The sequence below is a fragment of the Canis lupus genome, chromosome 19 (assembly GCF_003254725.2).
Source record: "Canis lupus dingo isolate Sandy chromosome 19, ASM325472v2, whole genome shotgun sequence".
NCBI classification, from domain to species: Eukaryota; Metazoa; Chordata; class Mammalia; order Carnivora; family Canidae; genus Canis; species Canis lupus.
In genome coordinates this window covers 39,977,401-39,997,386 of record NC_064261.1, presented here as the reverse complement: position 1 = coordinate 39,997,386, position 19,986 = coordinate 39,977,401, and the positions used below count along the sequence as shown (strand labels likewise).

The 19,986-nt window shown below is 42.3% G+C and overlaps 1 long non-coding RNA gene across 1 annotated transcript; it reads right to left on the bottom strand.

Moving 5' to 3' along the window:
• Positions 1-403: 403 nt before the first annotated feature.
• Positions 404-18,524, bottom strand: LOC112648793 (uncharacterized). Its single transcript, XR_007403930.1, has 5 exons — positions 18,321-18,524; positions 16,096-16,254; positions 14,551-14,712; positions 12,705-12,787; positions 404-915 (listed from the first exon to the last, which is right to left on the bottom strand). It is a non-coding gene; the product is annotated as an uncharacterized LOC112648793 (long non-coding RNA).
• Between the last annotated feature and the right edge of the window lie 1,462 nt (positions 18,525-19,986).

Genomic DNA, 19,986 nt, shown 5'->3' with positions numbered 1-19,986 from the left:
GACATGACCTTCTTTCTACTCATTTTCAAAGTCAGGATTATTGAGAGATTTCTGTTTGTTGACGAGGACTGAGACCATACAAACCCCACAGGCCAAGGTGACCTAGGGTATGTTCAAACACAGAAAGCCTGCAACACAACTGTTCCTACTCTGTTTTCCAGGAACTAGGCAAGCTCAGTGGCTCCTCTTCCTAACAAAGCCAAAGCCAGATTTTGTTGTACTTCTCCAGGTAACATGACAATTATGGTCCTGTCAGCATCCCCTCCAGATAATCACATCTTGGAAAGTTTATATCACATACATGGAATCATTCCAAAGCCCAAGCTGGGTGAGCATTAATTTCTTAGCTTTTTCTTTTTTTTTTTTTTTAAGATTTTATTTATTTATTCATGAGAGACATGCAGAGAGAGGCAGAGACACAGGCAGAGGGAGAAGCAGGTTCCCTGCAGGGAGCTTGATGTGGGACTTGATCCCAGGACCCCAGGATCACGCCCTGAGCCGAAGGCAGATGCTCAAGCACTGAGCCAGCTAGGCGTCCCATGGCTCTATATCTCAATTTGTTTATCCATTCATCCGTCAGTGGACAGTCGGGTTGCTTCTACCTTTCGGCTACTGTGAATAATGCTGCCATGAATATGGGTGCGCAGATATCTCTTCAAGACCTTGCTTTCCATTCTTTCAGATAAACACCCAGAGTGGGATTGCCGAATCATACAGTGGTCCTCTTTGGCACCTTTCATTTTCACAGGCCCCGTCGGTGACTGGGATACACAACAGAATTACTGAGGAGGTCCAGCTCCTTAGCTACCCGGGGCGAATGTGAGAATGCCATTCCCGAGGTCTTGCTCCATCCTCCCCTAGGAAGGAATAAACCTGGAGCTCTGTGTTGTTCCAGGGACTCAACCTGTAGATAGCCTGGAAGAAAGAGATAATAATTAGGCAAATAAATTTCAAACAGTGATTAGTGCTGCAAAGAAAACAAAGCAGATTCAGTGGCAGAGTGACTCGGAGTGGCAGCTCCTCTAACAGTGACACCAATATTTAATGTAGCACCGACTGTGCCCCCAGGCCACGTCCTAAGGGCTTCATTTGTATTATCTTCTATCAACTGTACAACCATTTAATGATATAAGGACATCACCATCCCCACGTACAGCTGAGCAGAAGGAGAAGTAGAGCAGTTGAGTGCTTGCTGAATATTACACAGCCCGCACAGGACAGAGCCAAGAATGGAAGCCAGGGAGGAGGCCTCTGGAGTTCCAGAGAGCAGGTGACATCTGAGCTGAGGCCTGAATGGCAAGGAAGCGTCAGCCATGCACAGTTCTGGGACAGAACATTCCCAGGTAGCAAATGCGAAGCAGCAAGAACCTGCTTCCACTACTGAAAGTGACTGAAGCAGCAGGTATAATCAGAGGGGAAAAGAGCACATGGGAGGTCAGGGGCAGATCATTAAAGATTTCATAACCAGAATGAGGAGGTTGGATTTTATTCTACTGACTCTGGGAAGCCACTGGAGAGTTTTAAGCCTGGGAGAGACCAGCTTTTGCTTTCCTTCCGATAGCTTGCTTTGGTGATATATATTACACACGGTTGCAACAAGAAACCAAATTCTGGTGGGGACCTTAGAGTCCAAGTTTCTGAGTTTCTTCATTCTTGGACAGATTTCACTAATATTCTACACGTGATTAGAATCTCTGAGGCTCACGCGTCACATCCATGAACATCTTCACACTGAGGCCAGCTCTCCTCAGCAACCATTACTTAACTGATGACCTACGTCCACCTTAACCACAGACTGTAATTTGCTTTTACCTCACCGTGCTATCATCACACCCCAAGGCCCTGGGAACAGCACTTGATTTTTTCAGAGCTCTGATTTCCCACCACAGGGGGACAAGATTACTTGCCCCCACTTAGGGAGATCTGCACGGACCTGTAGTTGCTGCAGGTGGGTTAATGAGTGTGAATTAGAAACTGCAACCCGATTAAGGAAATAACAGGCAGCCAACGAAATAGATGTGTTAGTATTTTACCTTGAAATGGCACTTACGGCTGCATGAACTGGAGATTATAAGAGCTCTTTCGGGCTTTTACATAAAGCGTTTGCCCTCCTCAGAGGCAGGGCCATCATTGTAAGCCTGGGTCCCCAATGAGGGCAGACCTGTCCAGAACTGCTCATCCCTGAAGTTTTCATGGCATAACAATCTGCCTTTTATCTTAACCAACTCACCTCATCGCAAGAAAGTCTAAATCCTCTGCACTTCTCAACAGCACTCTGATTGCCCCGGAGGGACTGGCCTCTGTTGTGTGGGACAAGAAATCAAGGTGCCTAACCAATGGTGGTGAGCACCACCCCACCCAATACTGGGAGCTGGATGAGTCCCTGCTCTGCTCCTCCTCTCACCAACTTGGCACAGGATGGTCATGTGACCTTCACCCAGGACAAATACGTCACCTTGGCTTAGCTGATCAAATCCTTGCCTCCCTGGGATGCTGAATCTTGGCTGAAGGACACAAGGTCTCACAAGGAACCAGAGTTCCAATGATATCAATGAGCAGAGCCTGCCATCCGCATCTTCTAGAGCAATCTGGTGCCCAGATGCTCCTACCCAGTTCTTCAGCTCTCACTTCACTCTTGGGAGCAGTCCCACAACCTTCCTAAAAAATAATTAGCCCTTTTATGCTAATATTAGCCAATGTTTCTGTTGCTTGCAACTAAAAAACGCAACTAGATACAATGAACACTCAGAGATTACAACTAGGTATCACCAAGCAACCTAATATCTGCAAGGAGATACATGCATCTGCTATCCAAAAACACAATGGCAAAAAAAAAGGGGGGGAGGGAAGGGAAGGTAGTTTCCCTCACAATGAAAAGATCCAGAGACAGGGACTCCAGGGCTGGTACGATGTTCACATGGTCCAGGCTCCACCTATGCTTCTGCTCCAATATCTTTAACTCATGCTTTCACTTATGGGGTGTCCTTATGATCACAGATGGTCACTGTGGCTCTAGTCATCTCAGCCATGTTCCAGGTAGGACAGAGGGACAGGGAAGAGGCAAGGGTCCCCCAGCAGCAAGTGAGTGTTCTTGAAAAAAACTATGCTGGAAGTTACTTCTACCCACTTCTTTGGCCCAACCTCAAGGAAACCTAGCAAATGAAGTTTTTTAAAAATTGGGCAAATTTCCTTATTCAAATATACAGGAGCCCTATCCTACAAAGGAGAGAATGGATACTGAGTAGGCAACCAGCAATCTCTTTCAATATTGTTTTCTCAAAAATTGCTGCAGCTAGGGGCACCTAGGTAGCTCAGCCAGGTAAGTGCCTTCAGCTCACATCATGATCTCAGGGTCCTGGGATTGAGCCCTACTGAACAGGGAGCCAGTGTCTCCCTCTGTCACTCTCTCTTTCTCTCAAATAAAAAAAAAATGATTCAATTTTAAATTTCTGAAGCTTCAGAAGGATATTCTGAGGATTCTCACTCATCTTTTCTCAAATAGTTTTAAAAACTCTGATTATGAAGAAAATGACAGAAAAGTGTCCATTTCCATAGACCTGACTTGGCATCGTGGTTCCAGCACATCTTTGTGGAATGCTTTGAACCAGATACCCAATCCTAAAAATGTAAAATCTGCCTCAATCAACAAGGACTGGCTGAGGTAACAACCCACAGTCCCATCTATGTCAAAGATAGTATAGAACTAACATTTCCAATAGATGAAGTGTCCAACTGCACTGCAAGACCACAAAAAAAAGATGCATTGGCCATAAAGTGAACAGAACTCTTACAGTTCTTAGCCTTGGCCCCAGGAAGAATTTGAATTGTGCCGTAAGCTTAGTCAGGAATCTGTCTACCCGTATTTCCTTAGAAATTAGAGAAGAGAAACTACCAGGAGCCAAAGCCAGGGGTGCACTCATCTGAGGCATCTGGGGAGGATGGGAGAAATTGTGACGTTAAGGCAAAAACAGGTCTTTGTTCCTGCTGGAAGACAATTCTTCATGTATCTCTTGAGTTTCTGCACTTGTGGCAAGGGGAGGCACTATCTTTTCCAGACTATCTACATAGAGAATAGCCTTAAGAAGACAAAAATAGTATCTCTCTCCAGAACAAAGGATAAGTTTGCTTGCCCGTAGATAATGTCTCCCTCCAGAGCTAAGGGCAAGCATGCTTGTTTCCCACTACAAAAGATTCAGGCTCCCTCAACTCAGGATGCCTCTCCTGTAACACAGTTCCCTGTAATTGTGGGGGTCACCTGGCCCTCTCCATATGACCCTATGGAAATGGGGTTCAGGAAACTGGCACAACCATGACACTCAGGCTACTGCTACTGTGTGAAGTAACAAACTTCTTTGTCCTGAACCAGGAGTCCACCAGCATCCATAAAACTGCACCAGGGTAACTGGTTGGTTTGCGAGGTACAAGTTGGGTAAAATCCCAGACCCTTTAAAATCTTCATCTCTTTTTCCTCTTTATCACCATGTTCCCCCATGAGTTCTCTAGTCTACTTCCTGAATGTAAACACTGGGTCCTTAGCTCCCAATCATCCCCCAGAAAACAGAAATATTTTTAACACATTTGACTAAGTCATAGAAATCTCAAAATAATGCTCTGCATATTTTTAAGAACTTTCTAGTTGCATAAAAAAATCCATCCAAGCACTTAGTTCCCTGCTATGGCCAAACCCTTGGCATGACATGGTTAAACCACACTTGCTCATGGCAGTGGATGTTTCTCATGAGACTCAACCACCTACAACAGAGAAAAAGAGATTCATGTCAAACCCAGTGCTGCCCAGAAGTGACCCAAGAACCAAGAAGGATGTATATTTATCTCCAAACTCCATCTTCTGACATTATCAGGCTGAGCTGCTGATGGCTGATTTTTTTTTTTTTTTTTTTTTTTTTTTTTTTAAGAATTGGAAAGTTAAGGGAATGGGCCTATAAATAACAGGCTAAGCTGAGAGTGGATGAAATGGTCCATGCTGTTTGACTTTTCAATATTAAAAACCTTCATTCACCCCAAATACACACAAAGAATGATCAGATAAAAAATAATCTACTTCTGGTCAAGCCTAGCAATCTGTTGTCATCTGCCAGGGTCATAGCAGAAATCAAACACTGAACAGTAATAAAAAAGATAGCAATCAACTCTGCCAATTCCATTCATTTCCGACCCATCTGCACCCGGGCCTGTTGGAAATTCAGCCTGCAGAGAGCAAGAGTGTGCGTGCTTCAGCTGTCAAACCCCAGTACGACCTTTCTTTCCATTCTGTGAGAAATCTGGAGTGAAAGCCAACTTTCTCAAATTCCATTCTCCCCAGGGAAATAATAAAAGATTCTTTATTTCCAAGAGCACATCCCCATTGGCCTGCTTTTCCTAAGAGAAGGGCTTTGCTGTAGAATGGGACCTTGGAAATCTCCTTGCTCAAATTTTGATTTTTCATATGAAGAACTAAGGCTCAGAGGGGGCTAGTGATCACCTGTATATTAGGTGATCGCTAACTCCTTATCAGACAGATGGTTTGCAAATATTTTTTTCCCATCCCATAGGGTTGTCTTTTCATTGTACTGATGGTCTCCTTTGCTGTGCCGAAGCTTTGTGGTTTGATGTAGTCCTGCCTGTTTATTTATTTTGTTGCCTCTGCTTTAGGCTTCATAGCTAAAAAATCATTGCTAAGACCCATGTCAAGGAATTTTTTCCTGTTTTCTCTGAGTTTCGTGATTTCAGGTCTTACATGTAAGTTGTTAATCAAACCATTAACACCTCATGGAAATCCAGCCAAGGCTGTGTGGAGACAGAGTGGTTTTCACAAAATGCCTACTAAAGAGCCTCTTGAGTTGCTCCCTTCTGAGAGCAAGACTTCCTGTTATATTTGGGGAACTTCTGATGTGCAATAAATAATCTATTCTCAGCCTCCCTGAACCAGCTATTCAATTAATCTCGTGCCCTTTTAGGCATGATAAACCCCAAGCATGTTCCTCTCTCTCTCAGCTGCACAGGGACAGAGAGAAGACAAAGAAGGAGCTCTTCTGATGTGTCCCTTCTGCCCCACCCGACAAGCCATGTGCCAGTTCAGGTCAAGGAGCGGTCATAAGCAGGTGCCATTTGAACCATCTGTTCACTTTGAAGAGTATGTTCATTTTCCAAGTTTTCTCATATGTAAAAATCAGATTTCACCTTCCCATCCCAAAACTCAAATTTCAGGTTTTTCTTGAAAAATCAAAATTAAAACCATAATGTCAGATGGCAATGCCAAGGAGTGGCTGTCCTCTTTAGATGGTGACATGAGCTCTCTGGTTTGCCATAATCCCCACTCCACCCCTGACATTTCCTGCCTGTTCTTCATAGGAAACTGGACTTGTGACCTCTGAATGAGGATTTATTGTGGCAGTTTGTTCATTGTGCCAAAAAAAACCATTCATCGATTGCCTACGATAGCGAGCTAAACTCACAAAAATCCCTGACAGCATGGAGTTCATATTTTGGTGTGGGTTGACAGACAATAAACATATAATTATAGGAAATATTGGAAGGTGATTGTTCTATGAAGAAAAAAGAACAAAGAAGGAGACACCAAGTGTGGGTGGGTACGATTTTAAAATACAATAGGCAGGGAAAGGCTTACCAAGACATTTAAATTAAACCTTAAAGAAGGTGCAGGAATATGCCATGCAAATATGGCTTAGGAATAGCTCTATGCACAAAAGAGCAAGTGCAAAGGCCCTGAGGCAGTGAGATGTAGAAAGACAACATCTGGGGATACAGACACTTCTGTATGTTCCAGGGACATTCACTGTGTGTCCTTCTTTCCTGTTTCCCACTCCCCCACTTCACCCTCAACCCAGACTCCAGCAAAGTTAGTTCACTAGCCCCGAAGGCTTCACAGGGATAAGTACACCCCAGCTTGGAGGCAACTAGACACCTCTCCAAGGGATCCACAATCATGGATAATTTTAGGAAAATCAAATGCTGGACTTCCCACTCCCATCTCCACTCTTTCTAACGTTGAACTCTACTCCTGAAGTAGAGGCTTCCTGCCAGTCTGTTGATCCCCTCTGCCACCTCCCTGCTAAGGTCACCCATGGCTCTCTATGAACACCAGCCCTCCCACCCAGCCTGACTCCTCCCACAGGACTTGACGCAGGTGTTCCTGAGCAGACCCTAAACAAAAGCAAATTAGGAGACATCAGTGCAAGGCACCTGGCAGGGCCGCCCCTCTCTCCCAATGTCAAGCATGTCCTGTTAACGACCAACAATGGCATTAAAGACAAAGTATTCTGGCCATGTTAGGAAGTTCTGAATTCAACTATTCAGAATTTCTACTTAACATCCTCTTCTCTTCTATCTCTGACTTGCATCAAAGAAAGCAATTCTCCTGAGGCCAAGAGCAAAGAAGAGAATCTGGCATAGGCCTTATGTTACCAGGCAGTAAACTAGCAAGGTTTCAGATCCCACTGCTCTCTTTTTCTTTCTTAGAATTAAAACCAGAAGTGAAAGCATTATCACAGAGATGTCTACTGGAATTGGAAAATGAAATCAGATATTTTCTGACAGGAAGCAAATAGATTTGGCTGATGGGCTTGACCATGGTGAACATTTTCCACAAATTAAGTTTATGGTTTCATATAAATGCATTCGAAGTTCTGCATTTGATATAAAATATTGCACTGGCAAAATTCTGTTGTGTTGACCAATGTTTTATTTTCTCAACCATTTACAAATATATCAGGTTAAAGATTATACCTAGTATACCTATCATTGAAAAAATAAGTATAATTAAGAATAATTTGATCAGGATTAATAAATACTTTTCATACAATTCCAAGAAATCAAGAGAGTGAATAAGCCTAACAACTGGATAAGAAATCTTTTGCAATTCAGGCTATCTCCAATTCTTTGTTTTTAATAAAACTGAAAGGAAACCTAACTGCATTGTCAACTGATCTGTCATTACTAAAATCACTGGATAAGTGTTGTGATATATCACTATGTAATTGTTGTTATATAAGCACAAAAAAATTCAAACTGGTATAATAGATCTCCTTCTGTAACTATTTCACAAATGAATTTTTTAATTTGCAGCTATAAAAAAATGGGAATAGAATTGATGCTCCCTCCATCTCCTTCTGACAAGAAGCTATAATCAACCATGAATACATGAACTATTTGTTAAAGCCCCAATCATGTCATTTAGCAGATATATTTCCAAAACGTTTTTACATTTTGCGACCAATATCAAAATTGTGATGTTATGATATTATGGTCAGCATACTAACGGTGTATTTGTGTACTACTAATAATTATAATGATTACTCAATCAGAAAGATTTTGTTAATACTTAGGGCTTTATTATCACAGGCTATAAAGGAAGAATTCAGCTTTAGTCAGCGAATTTTTGGTTTTGGAAGAACATGCTGGAATGCTCAATAAAAAACTTAGAAGCATAAAAAAATATATATACTAAGATTTTGTGGAGTAAGCAGAATAGAAATTCAAAGGAAGAAAGTAAAGATGTAAAATGTCCAAATGCTCCTGCAGAGCTTGTTTATGTATTCAAAAAGAGACAACAATGGGTATAGAAAACCTATGGTATTTAGATTTCATTAAATTCAAAAGAATAATGTAGGTGATCTATTTTTAAATGTCAATATTTGGAAATATCAGAAGTTACATACTTTGCATTATACTTTCTATTATACTCATTTCCTTAGGTGTGATAATGGTATTTATTGTCTTAGTACAGGAGAATGCCCATATTCTGAGGAGATGTACCAGCTGTCATGAAATTTCTCCATACTCATATATCAACAGGACTATTATTAATTTAATACTTTTATTTCAATTGGCTCATTTTCTTTTACTTAAATTAATTTTGAAAGAAAATGTTATGTCATTAGCACAAATAAAAAATTGTCATTACTTATTATAAAAAGAAGATAAAAATCAATAGACAAATGAAAATAAGATGATGTTTTTAAGTTTCTGGCTAAAATCTATTACTTACACCATGAATCTGAGACTGAAACCTATTCTCTCATTTAAAAAAAGGGTAGAGTAAAAAATATATAAATATAAATAAATAAATAATAAAAATTTAAAAGGGCAGGATTGTACTGGAGAAAGCAGTTTAGGGAGTGGTAAAAGCATTAAAGTAACTCAAGATACAAAGTGACTTCATTTTTTCTCTCAGGTGAGGTTGAAAATAAAGACAATTAAAATGGAGTGATGAGAAGGAAATCTTGCCATTTTGTGCCAACACGGATGGACCAAGAGGGTATTACTGTAAGTGGAATAAGTCAGACAGAGAAAGACAAACACCATATGATTTCACTTACATATAGAATGTAAAAACCAAAGCAAATGAATGAACAAGCAAGCAAGCAAACAAAACCAGAAGCAGACTCAGAGACGCAGAGAACCATCTGGTGGCTGCCAGAGGGTGATGGGTGGGGGGATGGGCGAAACAGGTCAAAGGGGACTAAGAGGCACAAATGTCTAGTTATAAAATAAGTCACACGGATGAAAAGTACAACATAGGGAATATAGTCAATAATATGGTAGTAACTTTGTATGGTTACAGATGGTAATAGCACTTGCTTTGGTGAGCATTTCGTAATGTATATAAATGTCAAATCACTATGTTGTACACCTAAAACTAATACTGTAATGTTGACTGTATTTCAATTAAAAATAAAAAGCTCAGGGACGCCTGGGTGGCTCAGCGGTTGAGCATCTGCCTTGGCTCAGGGCGTGATTCTGGACTCCCAGGATCGAGTCCCACATCTGGCTCCCTACATGGAGCCTGCTTCTCCCTCTGCCTATGTCTCTGCCTCTCCCTCTCTGTGTATCTCATGAATAAATAAATAAAGTAAGTAAATAAATAAATAAATAAATAAATAAATAAATAAATCTCAAAAAAATAATAAAAATAAAAAAATAAAATGCTTCCAAAATTTTGATGGAGTGCTTTATATATAACATGGATAAGGTACAGACTGTTAGAAGAACACCCAGGTGGCTAGAGGTGCAAAAATGCAAAGAGGGGACTTCAAAACAAAGGTCTACAGATGAAAGAACATGAACCACATGTGAAGGTTCAGTATGACTTGGGTTGACCGAGCCTCCTGGTTTTCATGAGAGTTTTCATTTTCCCGGGGTAATAATTGACGGTACCTTCTTTCATCCCAAGTATACTCTGTCTGGACAATCAACTAGAGATCTCCCCAAGTATGACCGAAATGTTGAGTATGGTGAGAAGAAGCTAGAAATGAGGCTGAAGAGGTGGGCAGAGTCCAGCTAAATCTCGAGGACAAAAGGGAACCACGAAAGCACTCAAGCAAGGGAGTCAGTCCCCTGATGAGACTGCAAACAAAGGCAGCTAAGTGTGGTCAATGGCCTGAAGGGGGCCAGACCTGATGGAAGTGAGGACAGCAGCATCAGCGGGGAAGAAGAGAAATGACCTGGTGCATATGATTTGGGGAGGTAAATTCATGAGGGCTTGGTAATCAATGGTGGGCATCAGGCCGGGGGTAATAGAACAAGAGGGGTCAAGGATGATAACCAGGTTTGGGCTTAAGCAACTGCTGGTTTGGTGGTGCACTCACTCAAACCGGAGATGAAAGAAAAGGAGGAAGTTTATGGGAGACCTAACTGTTACTTAGGTCAGAATGAGTGTGAAGTCACTAGAGGACATCTAAGTGGATATGTATAGTAGTACCTACATGTACAGGGTGACAGACTGGGGTGTGTGAGCATTAAATAAGAGGTCCTCAGTGTGTGCACATGCACACACACACCCTCCCCACCATGTAACCACCATCTCTAGAAAGGACTGCTGTGACAGAGATATATGGTGTATTCAGAACCATATGCAGTTTGAAAAACCCTTTCTCCTGACAGGTAAGTTTGACAGCCAGGCCTCCCTCTATAATGGTAATCAGTGATGCCAAGGGTAGTGGATGCCCAGCCCAGAGATGGAATTGTTCTGGAAGCATAGAGGCTTGGGTAGAAGTGGGCAAAGTTCTAGCATGTAATGTAGAGTAGAAGAAGGTAAGCCAGCAAAAGAGAGTGAGAAGGAGCACCAGAGAGAAGAAAGCCAAGAGAGTATGGTGTTTCTTAAGAGAGAACCTTTAAGAAGGAGGAAGGGGTTAAGTGGTCCCTAACAGTGACAAATAGTACCAAGATGGCATGGTAACAATCAAGATATGTCTATTGGACCTGACAAGGAGGTCACTATGGCCCTTGGTTGGGCAGCTTCTAGGCAATTGATGGATAAAAGCCAGATTACAGTGGACTGAAGAGTGGAGACAGGTGAGAGAGAACACCCTCCATTAAGACATTTATGGAGAAAACATTATGTTTTGGTCTGTGACCAAAACAAGAGAAATAATGTGACTCCCAATTAGCAATGTGAATTTCTTAGTACCAGGAATGTGAGCTCGGCTCAGGGAAAGGTAGTGGGAATTGCATGTCAGCTCCCCGCCCCTCCCCCCCCCACAGCTAGTCTCAGCCCACGGAAATTATCACTGGTCTCCCCAGGCTGGGGTGCCACTAGAGTGCCACACACCTGGCCAAGCAAATCATACTCACATCTGGACATGGGTGTCTTATCCATTGGTTCTCAGAAACCTCTCCATATTTAAGCCAGAACTATGTCGCCTGCATCTTCATAATCTCAACAGTAACATCAACTATTACTATATAACTAGACCTGAAGGAGCATGTAGTTTCCACTTCGAGAACATTATATTATTTATTCTTTAAAAACAATCCAATGTTTGTAACACAAATATCCACACCTTGTAATAGAGGAAAAGTAAAGATCAGAGAGGTTAAGGTACTCACTCCAGGCCATGCAGCTATTGGGTGGCAGAGCCGGAATGCAAGAACACATTTGCCTGGCATTCTGGAATACCTCTGCTTCCTACAAGGCTTGATAACAGGAGCATTTTACTCAAAACTGTCCAAGGCCTCATGGTGCTAAAATAGGGCAAACTGTGCAACTCATTAAATCTCAGGGTTGGTGGGGGAGTGGGTTGCCTGGGTGGCTCAGTGGTTGAGCATCTGCCTTTGGCTCAGGTCATGATCCTGGGGTCCCGGGATCGAGTCCTACCCTCAGGCTCCATGTACGGAGCCTACTTACTCCTCTACCTATGTCTCTGCCTCTCTGTCCCTCATGAAAAAATAAATACAATCTTTTTTAAAAAATATCTCTGAGGGAGAGAAAATAGTATAGGAGCTTGATCCTGGCCTGGAGTCAGAAGAACCCAGTTCAAGTTCTTACCTTGGGTGACTACTTCACATAACTACCCTGGACCTCACCTGTTTCCTCATGCATAATAGTAGGGGAGATAGTGACTTGGTCATATACCCCACCAATAAAAAATATATATGAATACATACTGCCAATACATATGCTTTTATTTATCCTCTCATTTATAAGGCAGAAATGTGCATCTTAATGAAGAAATACTGCACACATTATTAAAAGGCATAAAAATAAAATATTTAAAAGGGTGAGATAAAGGTGAAATAAGGAATATTAAATGTCCTATCGATCATGATGTCTTGATACTCTCATTAGCTAATACCCCAAGGCAAACATGAATTGGGGTAAGATTGATTCATCATAATAATAGTAGATAGAAATCCAGAGACCAAATATCTTGGTAATTTCGAGACATTCTTAGCTATCTTCTTACCTGGTTAAATGGAACGATCTTCATTTATCCCTCATGATGGCGGTTGATGAAAGGTGCAGTGTTGCCATGTCCCCGTGGCCCCCCTGCATTGCATGAGACATGTTATCTTCAAATGGTGGTATATTTGCAGAGTGTCCATTTGGTGAGGGATAGTTTCATTTAAACAAGGAAATAGAATTCATAAATCTACCTATGTGGGCACATCTATTTGTTTCCTGTGGCTGCCATGACAAACTAGGTGGCTTAAAACAACAGAAATTTATTCTCTCACGGTTCTGGAGGCTGGAAATCTAAAATCAAGGTTTAGGCAGTGCCACATTCCCTCTGAAACCTGTAGAGGAGAATCTTTCCCTTTTTTAGATGCTGGTGTTTGCTAGCAATCCTGGCATTCCTTGGCTTGCGATGCTTCATTCTAATATATGCCCCTGCCATCTCGTGGCTGTCTTCTCTCCAAATATCTCAGTCTCTGTGTCTCTTCTCTTCTTAGGGGGACACCAGCCATATTGGATTTAGAGCTCATCCTAATTCAGTATGAAGTCATCTAACTTAACTAAATGCATCTACAACAACTCTATTTCAAAATAAATCACCTTCTGAGGTACTTGGGACTGAGACCTCAATGAATCTTCTTATGGGACCCAACTTCACCTATAACAGCACAAATATGCTGAAAGGAAATGAAATAGGGAAGGCAGCTTTGTCCATGCTATAGACCTTCCACCTTTGTCTCAGGGGACATTGTATAGAAAAACCAGGACCTTCTGATGCATAGAGCAAGTAAGAATGTCATGTCAAGCCATTTATCAATTTTTTTAGATTCCTGAAGTGGGAAACCCATAAAGAAGGCTGAAAAAGAGCTGCCAAAGAGGAAGAGGAAGAAAGGGACAAGCGTGTGACCTCATTCAGCTAAGGGAGGTTAATGCTTCAGAAAAGGAGGGTTGACAGGGACAGTGGGAGCCAGAGTCACTATGATAATGTCTAGGAGGTGTCCACTGAACTTCAAGACAGGAAAATCACTTGGCCCTTAATCTCTTTGGTTTTACACTAGTATTTTCTTCACCAACTCCAAAGGATAACCTTGTACACCCCTTAAGGCACAAGCACTCTATTTTAGAGACTTCTGTCCTAGAAGAGCCCAAAGGTTCCTTTCAATTTAAAAAATGTAATGGCCCCATGAATGTCCCTTCCCCATAGATTACTCCCAAAATAGCTAAGAAATCAGATGCTGTGAAATAGTATCAGATTGAGTTGCATAAGAATTTTGTGAGGGCAGGGGCACCTGGGTGGCTCAGTGGTTGAACGTCTGCCTTCAGCTCAGGATGTGATCCCGGGATCGAGTCCCACATCAGGCTCCCCAGAGGGAGCCTACTTCTCCCATTGCCTTTGTCTCTGCCTCTCTCTGTGTGTCTCTCATGAATAAATAAATAAAAGCTTTAAAAAAAAAGAATTTTGTGAGGGCAGAAAGGGGAGACATAAAAAGAACACCTGAATATATTCACCTATTTATTTTTATCTTCAGGGCATGCTTGCAAGGAAAGCATGTAGAAAAACATTATGTTGAAACAAATTTGAAGAGTTTATTACTAATCAGTAGTAGTACTAGTATTCTGCATTTAGTTTCCTAAATTTAGTTTCCATTTCTCAGCTTCCTCATCTGTAAAATCTGTTATAATAGGACAGCTTCATAGGATTATTTTGTATATAGATATGTGTTAAGTGCATAAAACAGTGCCTGGTACACAAGAGCCGTGTAGGGTTTAGTCACGGTTGTGATAATCATCATGATGATGGCCAACTTACTGAGCTACTATAATGGACTAGAAACTCTGCTAACCATTTGACTTACCTCCTCTCTTTTCATCAATGTGAAATTAAGAGAATGGGCTGACAAACCAGCCTGACTTCAAATCCACATCTTGTCAGTTGCCAGAAAGTCATTCAACATTTTTGAGTTCTTATTTCCTCATAGGCCTCTCAAATAATCCATGCAATCCATCCAGAATAGCAGCTGGTGAATAAGCAATGTTCAATTAATGTAAGCTCTTATGCTTCACGACTCAATGAAGAAAGTAAAATTATATCCATCCTGGTCAAGGGTCTCACAGCCAATGTAGAGTTGAAACTGGCCTAAAAATCAAGTCAGTTATGTGGGCACCACATGCCATGATAGGCACAATTAGAAATCATTTTCCATTCAGTCCCTTATATGTCACGACACTGTCCTACTCATTGATTGACAGGTTCCTCAGAGCAGCAGAAAGCATACACGTAAGCACCCAAACTTTCACAAGAACAACAGTAGTCACACACAGTCTTTCTTAAAAGTAACAGGCGCTGGCATTGTGGAAAAATAAAAATTTTAAATTACTATTGAGTGGAGAGAATTTCGACTTGCTTCTAGACCCAGTCCAAAAAATCAACTAAGGTGCAGCCTTGGTTGAACAGATTATGAGGTCTCTGTGGCCCCCTTTGAATTAAAAAATTCTACAATTTTATGAATTTACAATCCAGGTGGGGCTATAAGACAAAGACACATAAGATAACTAGAGAAAAGTTTGACACCATTTATGGCCAAAGGATACGGCTTCAGAAAAGTTAAGGTAGCCTTTAATTGATGGTTTAGACAGTAATTTCTAAAATATCCAATCATGAGAATATCGTGAAGCTCTTCCTAAAAGTACAGGTTTCTGGACCACATCCAAGACCAACTGAATCACCGCCTCCAGAGAATCTGCATTTTTTAACAAATACCTTTGATTTTTGACCTACGGACTCTACACCTAGACATTTAATTGGAGTAATGGTTCAAAGAACAGTATTTTTAAAAAGTTCTGAAGGTGATTCTAATGTAACCAAAGTTGAAAAACACTAAGATCACTGAGTTGTTGGGGAAAAATTGTATACCCGTGTTCACAGCAGCATTATTCACAATAGCCAAAAGAGGGAAATAACCCAAATGTCCATTGACAGATAAGTGTCTAAATTATATACCAAACTGTTCTATATACATAGAATGGAATATTATTTAGCCTTAAGAAGGAAGGAAATTCTGACACGTGTTATAATGTGGATGAAACTCAAAGATACTACATTAAGTAAAATAAGCCAAACACTAAAAGACAAGTACTGTATGATTCCACTCATCTAGAATAGCAAACTCACAGAAACAGAAAGTAGAATGGTTGTTGCCCAGGGGCTTGCGGAGGGGAAGATGGGGGTTGTTTAACGATAGAGAGTTTCAGTTCTGCAAGATGAAAAAGTTCCTGAGACAGACTCCACAACAGTATCAATATACTTAACACGACTGAGCTACACACTTAAACACAGTTAAGATGATAAATTTTATGTTATCTGTATTTTACTATGATTAAAATTTTCTAAATGCGGGCACCTGAGTGGTTCAGCCACTTAAGCATCTGCCTTCGGCTCAGGTTGTGATTCCAGGATCCAGGGATTGAGCTCCATGCCAGGCTCGCTGCTCAGTGAGGAGTCTGCTTCTCCCTCTCTTTCTGTGCTCCCTCTTGCTCTCATTCTTTCTTGCTTGCTCTCTCTGAAGTAAAAAGATAATTTTTTTTTAATTTAAAAATGACAAACGATGGGGATGGTAAAGCATAGCTTGCTCTGCAGCCCTCATCCCCATCCTGGCTGACACTGCTCCCACACAGAGCCCAGGCCTTCACAATACCCCACACAGGAGAGAACAGGATGAGAGTGAAATGATTAAGGTCACATATCTGTGTGTTTGGGGAGGGAGTGAGAGTGGACGAGCAAAAAGGAGAGGATACTGCATGGATGGAAGGGAGTACAGGGAAGGTAAAAGGACACAACAGATGAAATCCCCTCAAACTCACTATGCACCATCTATTCTTGTAAACACTGCCTAGTGAGCACAAGACCAAATACTTCTTTTCGTTTGCCATGTGACCCTATTGCCTTTCTAGGGGACTGCCATAGAGGTCTACTGGCAAGTGCTCTAGGGAGGACAGAGACACGGGTTCAAGGCCTGACTGTCCCTGGACCACTGGAGGGAGCACCCACCCCTCTGTCCCCAGATCCCTCTCCAGGCTGGGGCTGTGCACAGTCCTCATGGCACAGACACGCACTGGTCCCTGACCCCTGAAGACCTGATGCACCAGCAGGAGCTGAAGTGTCTGAAGCAGGAACCACTTCATTAACAGAAAGGTGGTAGTGGAGGCTTTTTCACCTTGCTCCACTTGACATTTGGCTAGACTAGGTTTCCACCTTCAAGGAACTGACTTTTTGAAAAAACTAGCCAACACCTTTAAATGAGCCACATCCTCTGGAGGTGTGCTCTCCCCTTCTCTCCTCACAATCCCTTTTGTCTTTTAAAACCAGAGGAGACAAATGTGGCATAATTCTCTTCAATAATTGGGTTCTCCAGTCCTGGCCTAGCAAAACCAAAAATCTATGAGGAAGGAAGCATGCGGTTCAAACTCAGGGTGTGGGGGGAGTTTATCTGCTTGGAAGGGGTTGGATTGTTCCCAAAATAATCATTACTACAAAGGCAAATCAATGCTTGAAGATTTGTTCCCCGCTTTTAGACTAATTGGTGCACAGAAAGGAGGAGGAGGGGATGAGATGCAAAAAGCAGCCACCAGCTGCGAAGATTTGTGATGTTAATTAACAACATGATTAGACAGGAAAACCAGAGTCAGGTCTGATCAGTCCCAGGAAGCCCAGACTGGTCCTGGTAATGCCCAGGGAGTTGGGGGCCTGGGGGAAGGGACACTGACTGTCTCCCCTTGGGGCTGCCTCTGCCGCCCCAACGCCAAGGGGTTGGGAGCCTGGAGAAGACACCAGAAACTCTAAAACTCCTTCAACTGGGAGTCAAGAAGCAGCTCCAACCCCAACCCAGAAACCCACTTGAGGCACCTGAGAACAAGACCAGTTCTGGAAGCATTCTCTGTCATAGCTACAGCCACTTTGCCAGCTCAGGCCACCACCAGGAAGCTTTCCCATGGCATCACAGCTGTGATGTGGGGTGTAAGTCTGAGTTTATAGTGAGGAGGAGAACACCAAAGGGAAATATGGAGCGGAATTGAGAGTTAGTGATAAAGAATAATGGAGCTCTAGTAGTAAGGTAACTCTGCTTTTCAAAAGGGGGTTGCGGGTCCGAGCAGCGATTAAGTGCACTCAAAAGCAGCTTGATGTGCTTGCTTTACATCTCCTCATTCTTCTTGTGCCCAAAGAAGCCGTCTTGCCAATAGACCTGCTTCATGAGGGGGCAAAGGCAATTCTCCTGCTTGCTGCCTTCACTGGTATCTGGGGATGGGCTGCAGCAGTTCAGGCAATGCCACGCCGAGTCCTCAGGCAGAGCAGGGGCTAGAGCCCCTGCAGTGGTCTCCTTGCTCCCCTGAAATGGCCCCTTCAAATACAGGCAGTTCCACTAGACACCAGGGGAAGGACGCACCATCGCGATCATGGGGCTTTATAGCTGGAAGGCAACTGGGACAGTGTGGTCACCCGGCAGCCTGGAAGGAGATGGAACAGCTGAAAGGTGCAACGGACAGTGGAGAGGAACAAAGGGTCAGAAGCAGAGCCAGATAAGAAGCCAGGGCTGCAGCCCCGGGGCCTGCACTCTCTCTGTTGTCCCACCTGCTGAGACAGCTTGATTCGGCTCTGGTCACTGTCATTTGCCAAGGAAGCTCCCCCGTGTGCCTCTGGTCAGCTTCCAGCAACCTTGGAGGGGAAGATAAAGAGCTGGAACACACTTACTCATGGGGAAAACATTGACTGTGAGCCTCTTCTCTGTGCCAGAGACGGAGCTAAGTTACGAGGACTGAGAGGCAGGGGCAGGGCTCACAGTCTAGCAGGGACAGCAGGTCCACACATGAAGAATCCAAAGTACCCCTTACCCCCCTCATCCCTAGAGCAACAGCTGTTTCCTTGGTCTTCTCTGTCCTCCTTCGGGGGTGCTTCTCCTGGGAATCAGCACCTTCACACTTGCCCACTGGCTGCTCAGGACCCAAAGGAATGCCTTTTGGTCCCGCTCACCACCCTTCAAAACTAGCATCCCATCATATCAGGATGAGTAAAATGTTCTAAAAACGGATGCCAACAGTTGCACAACTCAATAAATTAACTAAAAATCATCAGTTGTGCACTGAAAATGGGTGAGCAGTTTCACATATAAATTACACCTCAATAAAGTTGTTTTTAAAAACTCCCAACAAAAAAATAAATAAATAAAAAATAAAAACTCCCAACTTTTTTTATGTGAGAACATAGAGAAAATGACAGCATTTATATCATGCCCTGGAGTAAACTGAAGGAAATTTAGACTTTAATGGGGAAAAAAAATCACTATACTTTGTTTATCTCAATACAGGAACAATAAAATACAAAAGTTTCAGAAAGATATTAAATATTAAACTTATGTAAGACTTCCAAATAAAATGTTTTCAAGTATTTCAGTGAAACACTTGAATCTGTATCAATGAACAAACTTTTCATAACCTCTGCCCATTCTCTTGCGGGGAACAGGTTGGAAATTGTTACATGTAACTCTACAATCACACTTTTTAATGATAATCTCTTCAAGTTCTGGATGATCTCCATCAACAAGTAAATCTGTTGACACAAGGAGGCAATACAAATTTTTAAATCATTTTTATAACCATTCAAAAATCTACAGTGAAAACTTATGTTGGAATAAATCTAGTAACTGTTCCTTCATTGACAAGTAATAGTGACATTTTTGTGATAATGTAAGCAAATTTCAAATTCAATCAAATTTTTCATGCCAAGTATTTCAACATAATGATGATATGTATATTTTCAAAATATACAGGAACTGTTAGGACAATCAGCTTACAACTGGCTTGGATGCCACTATAAGGGTATAGAAGCTACAAAAATAATTATCCAGCATAGGTAAAGAGACTTAGAGTTGTACCACCAGGACACCTTGACTGGCCCACACCTTGGATAAGCAACCCCTGCTCCTTGGCTTCCTAGGACATTAACTTTTCCAGCTCTAACATGAGCACCTGGAATGCCAGCTCCTTCCACTGTTCCTTGGGCCTTTGTCTTCAATGGGAAGTGGTGGTCACTATAACTAGCTGCCAGAAGGATGTCCAGAGTGAGGCAAGTGGTAGATGAGCTCAGAGCACAACTGTGGGCCATATCAGCAGACTCTCCTCCATTCATGCAGATGAGCTCTGAGAGATACTTGAGGCCAGGCCTACCATCCCAAGGGATGAAGGATCCTCGTGTGGGGGTGGGGGGCAGTGCTGATACTCTTGTGCTTGGACTACTAGAC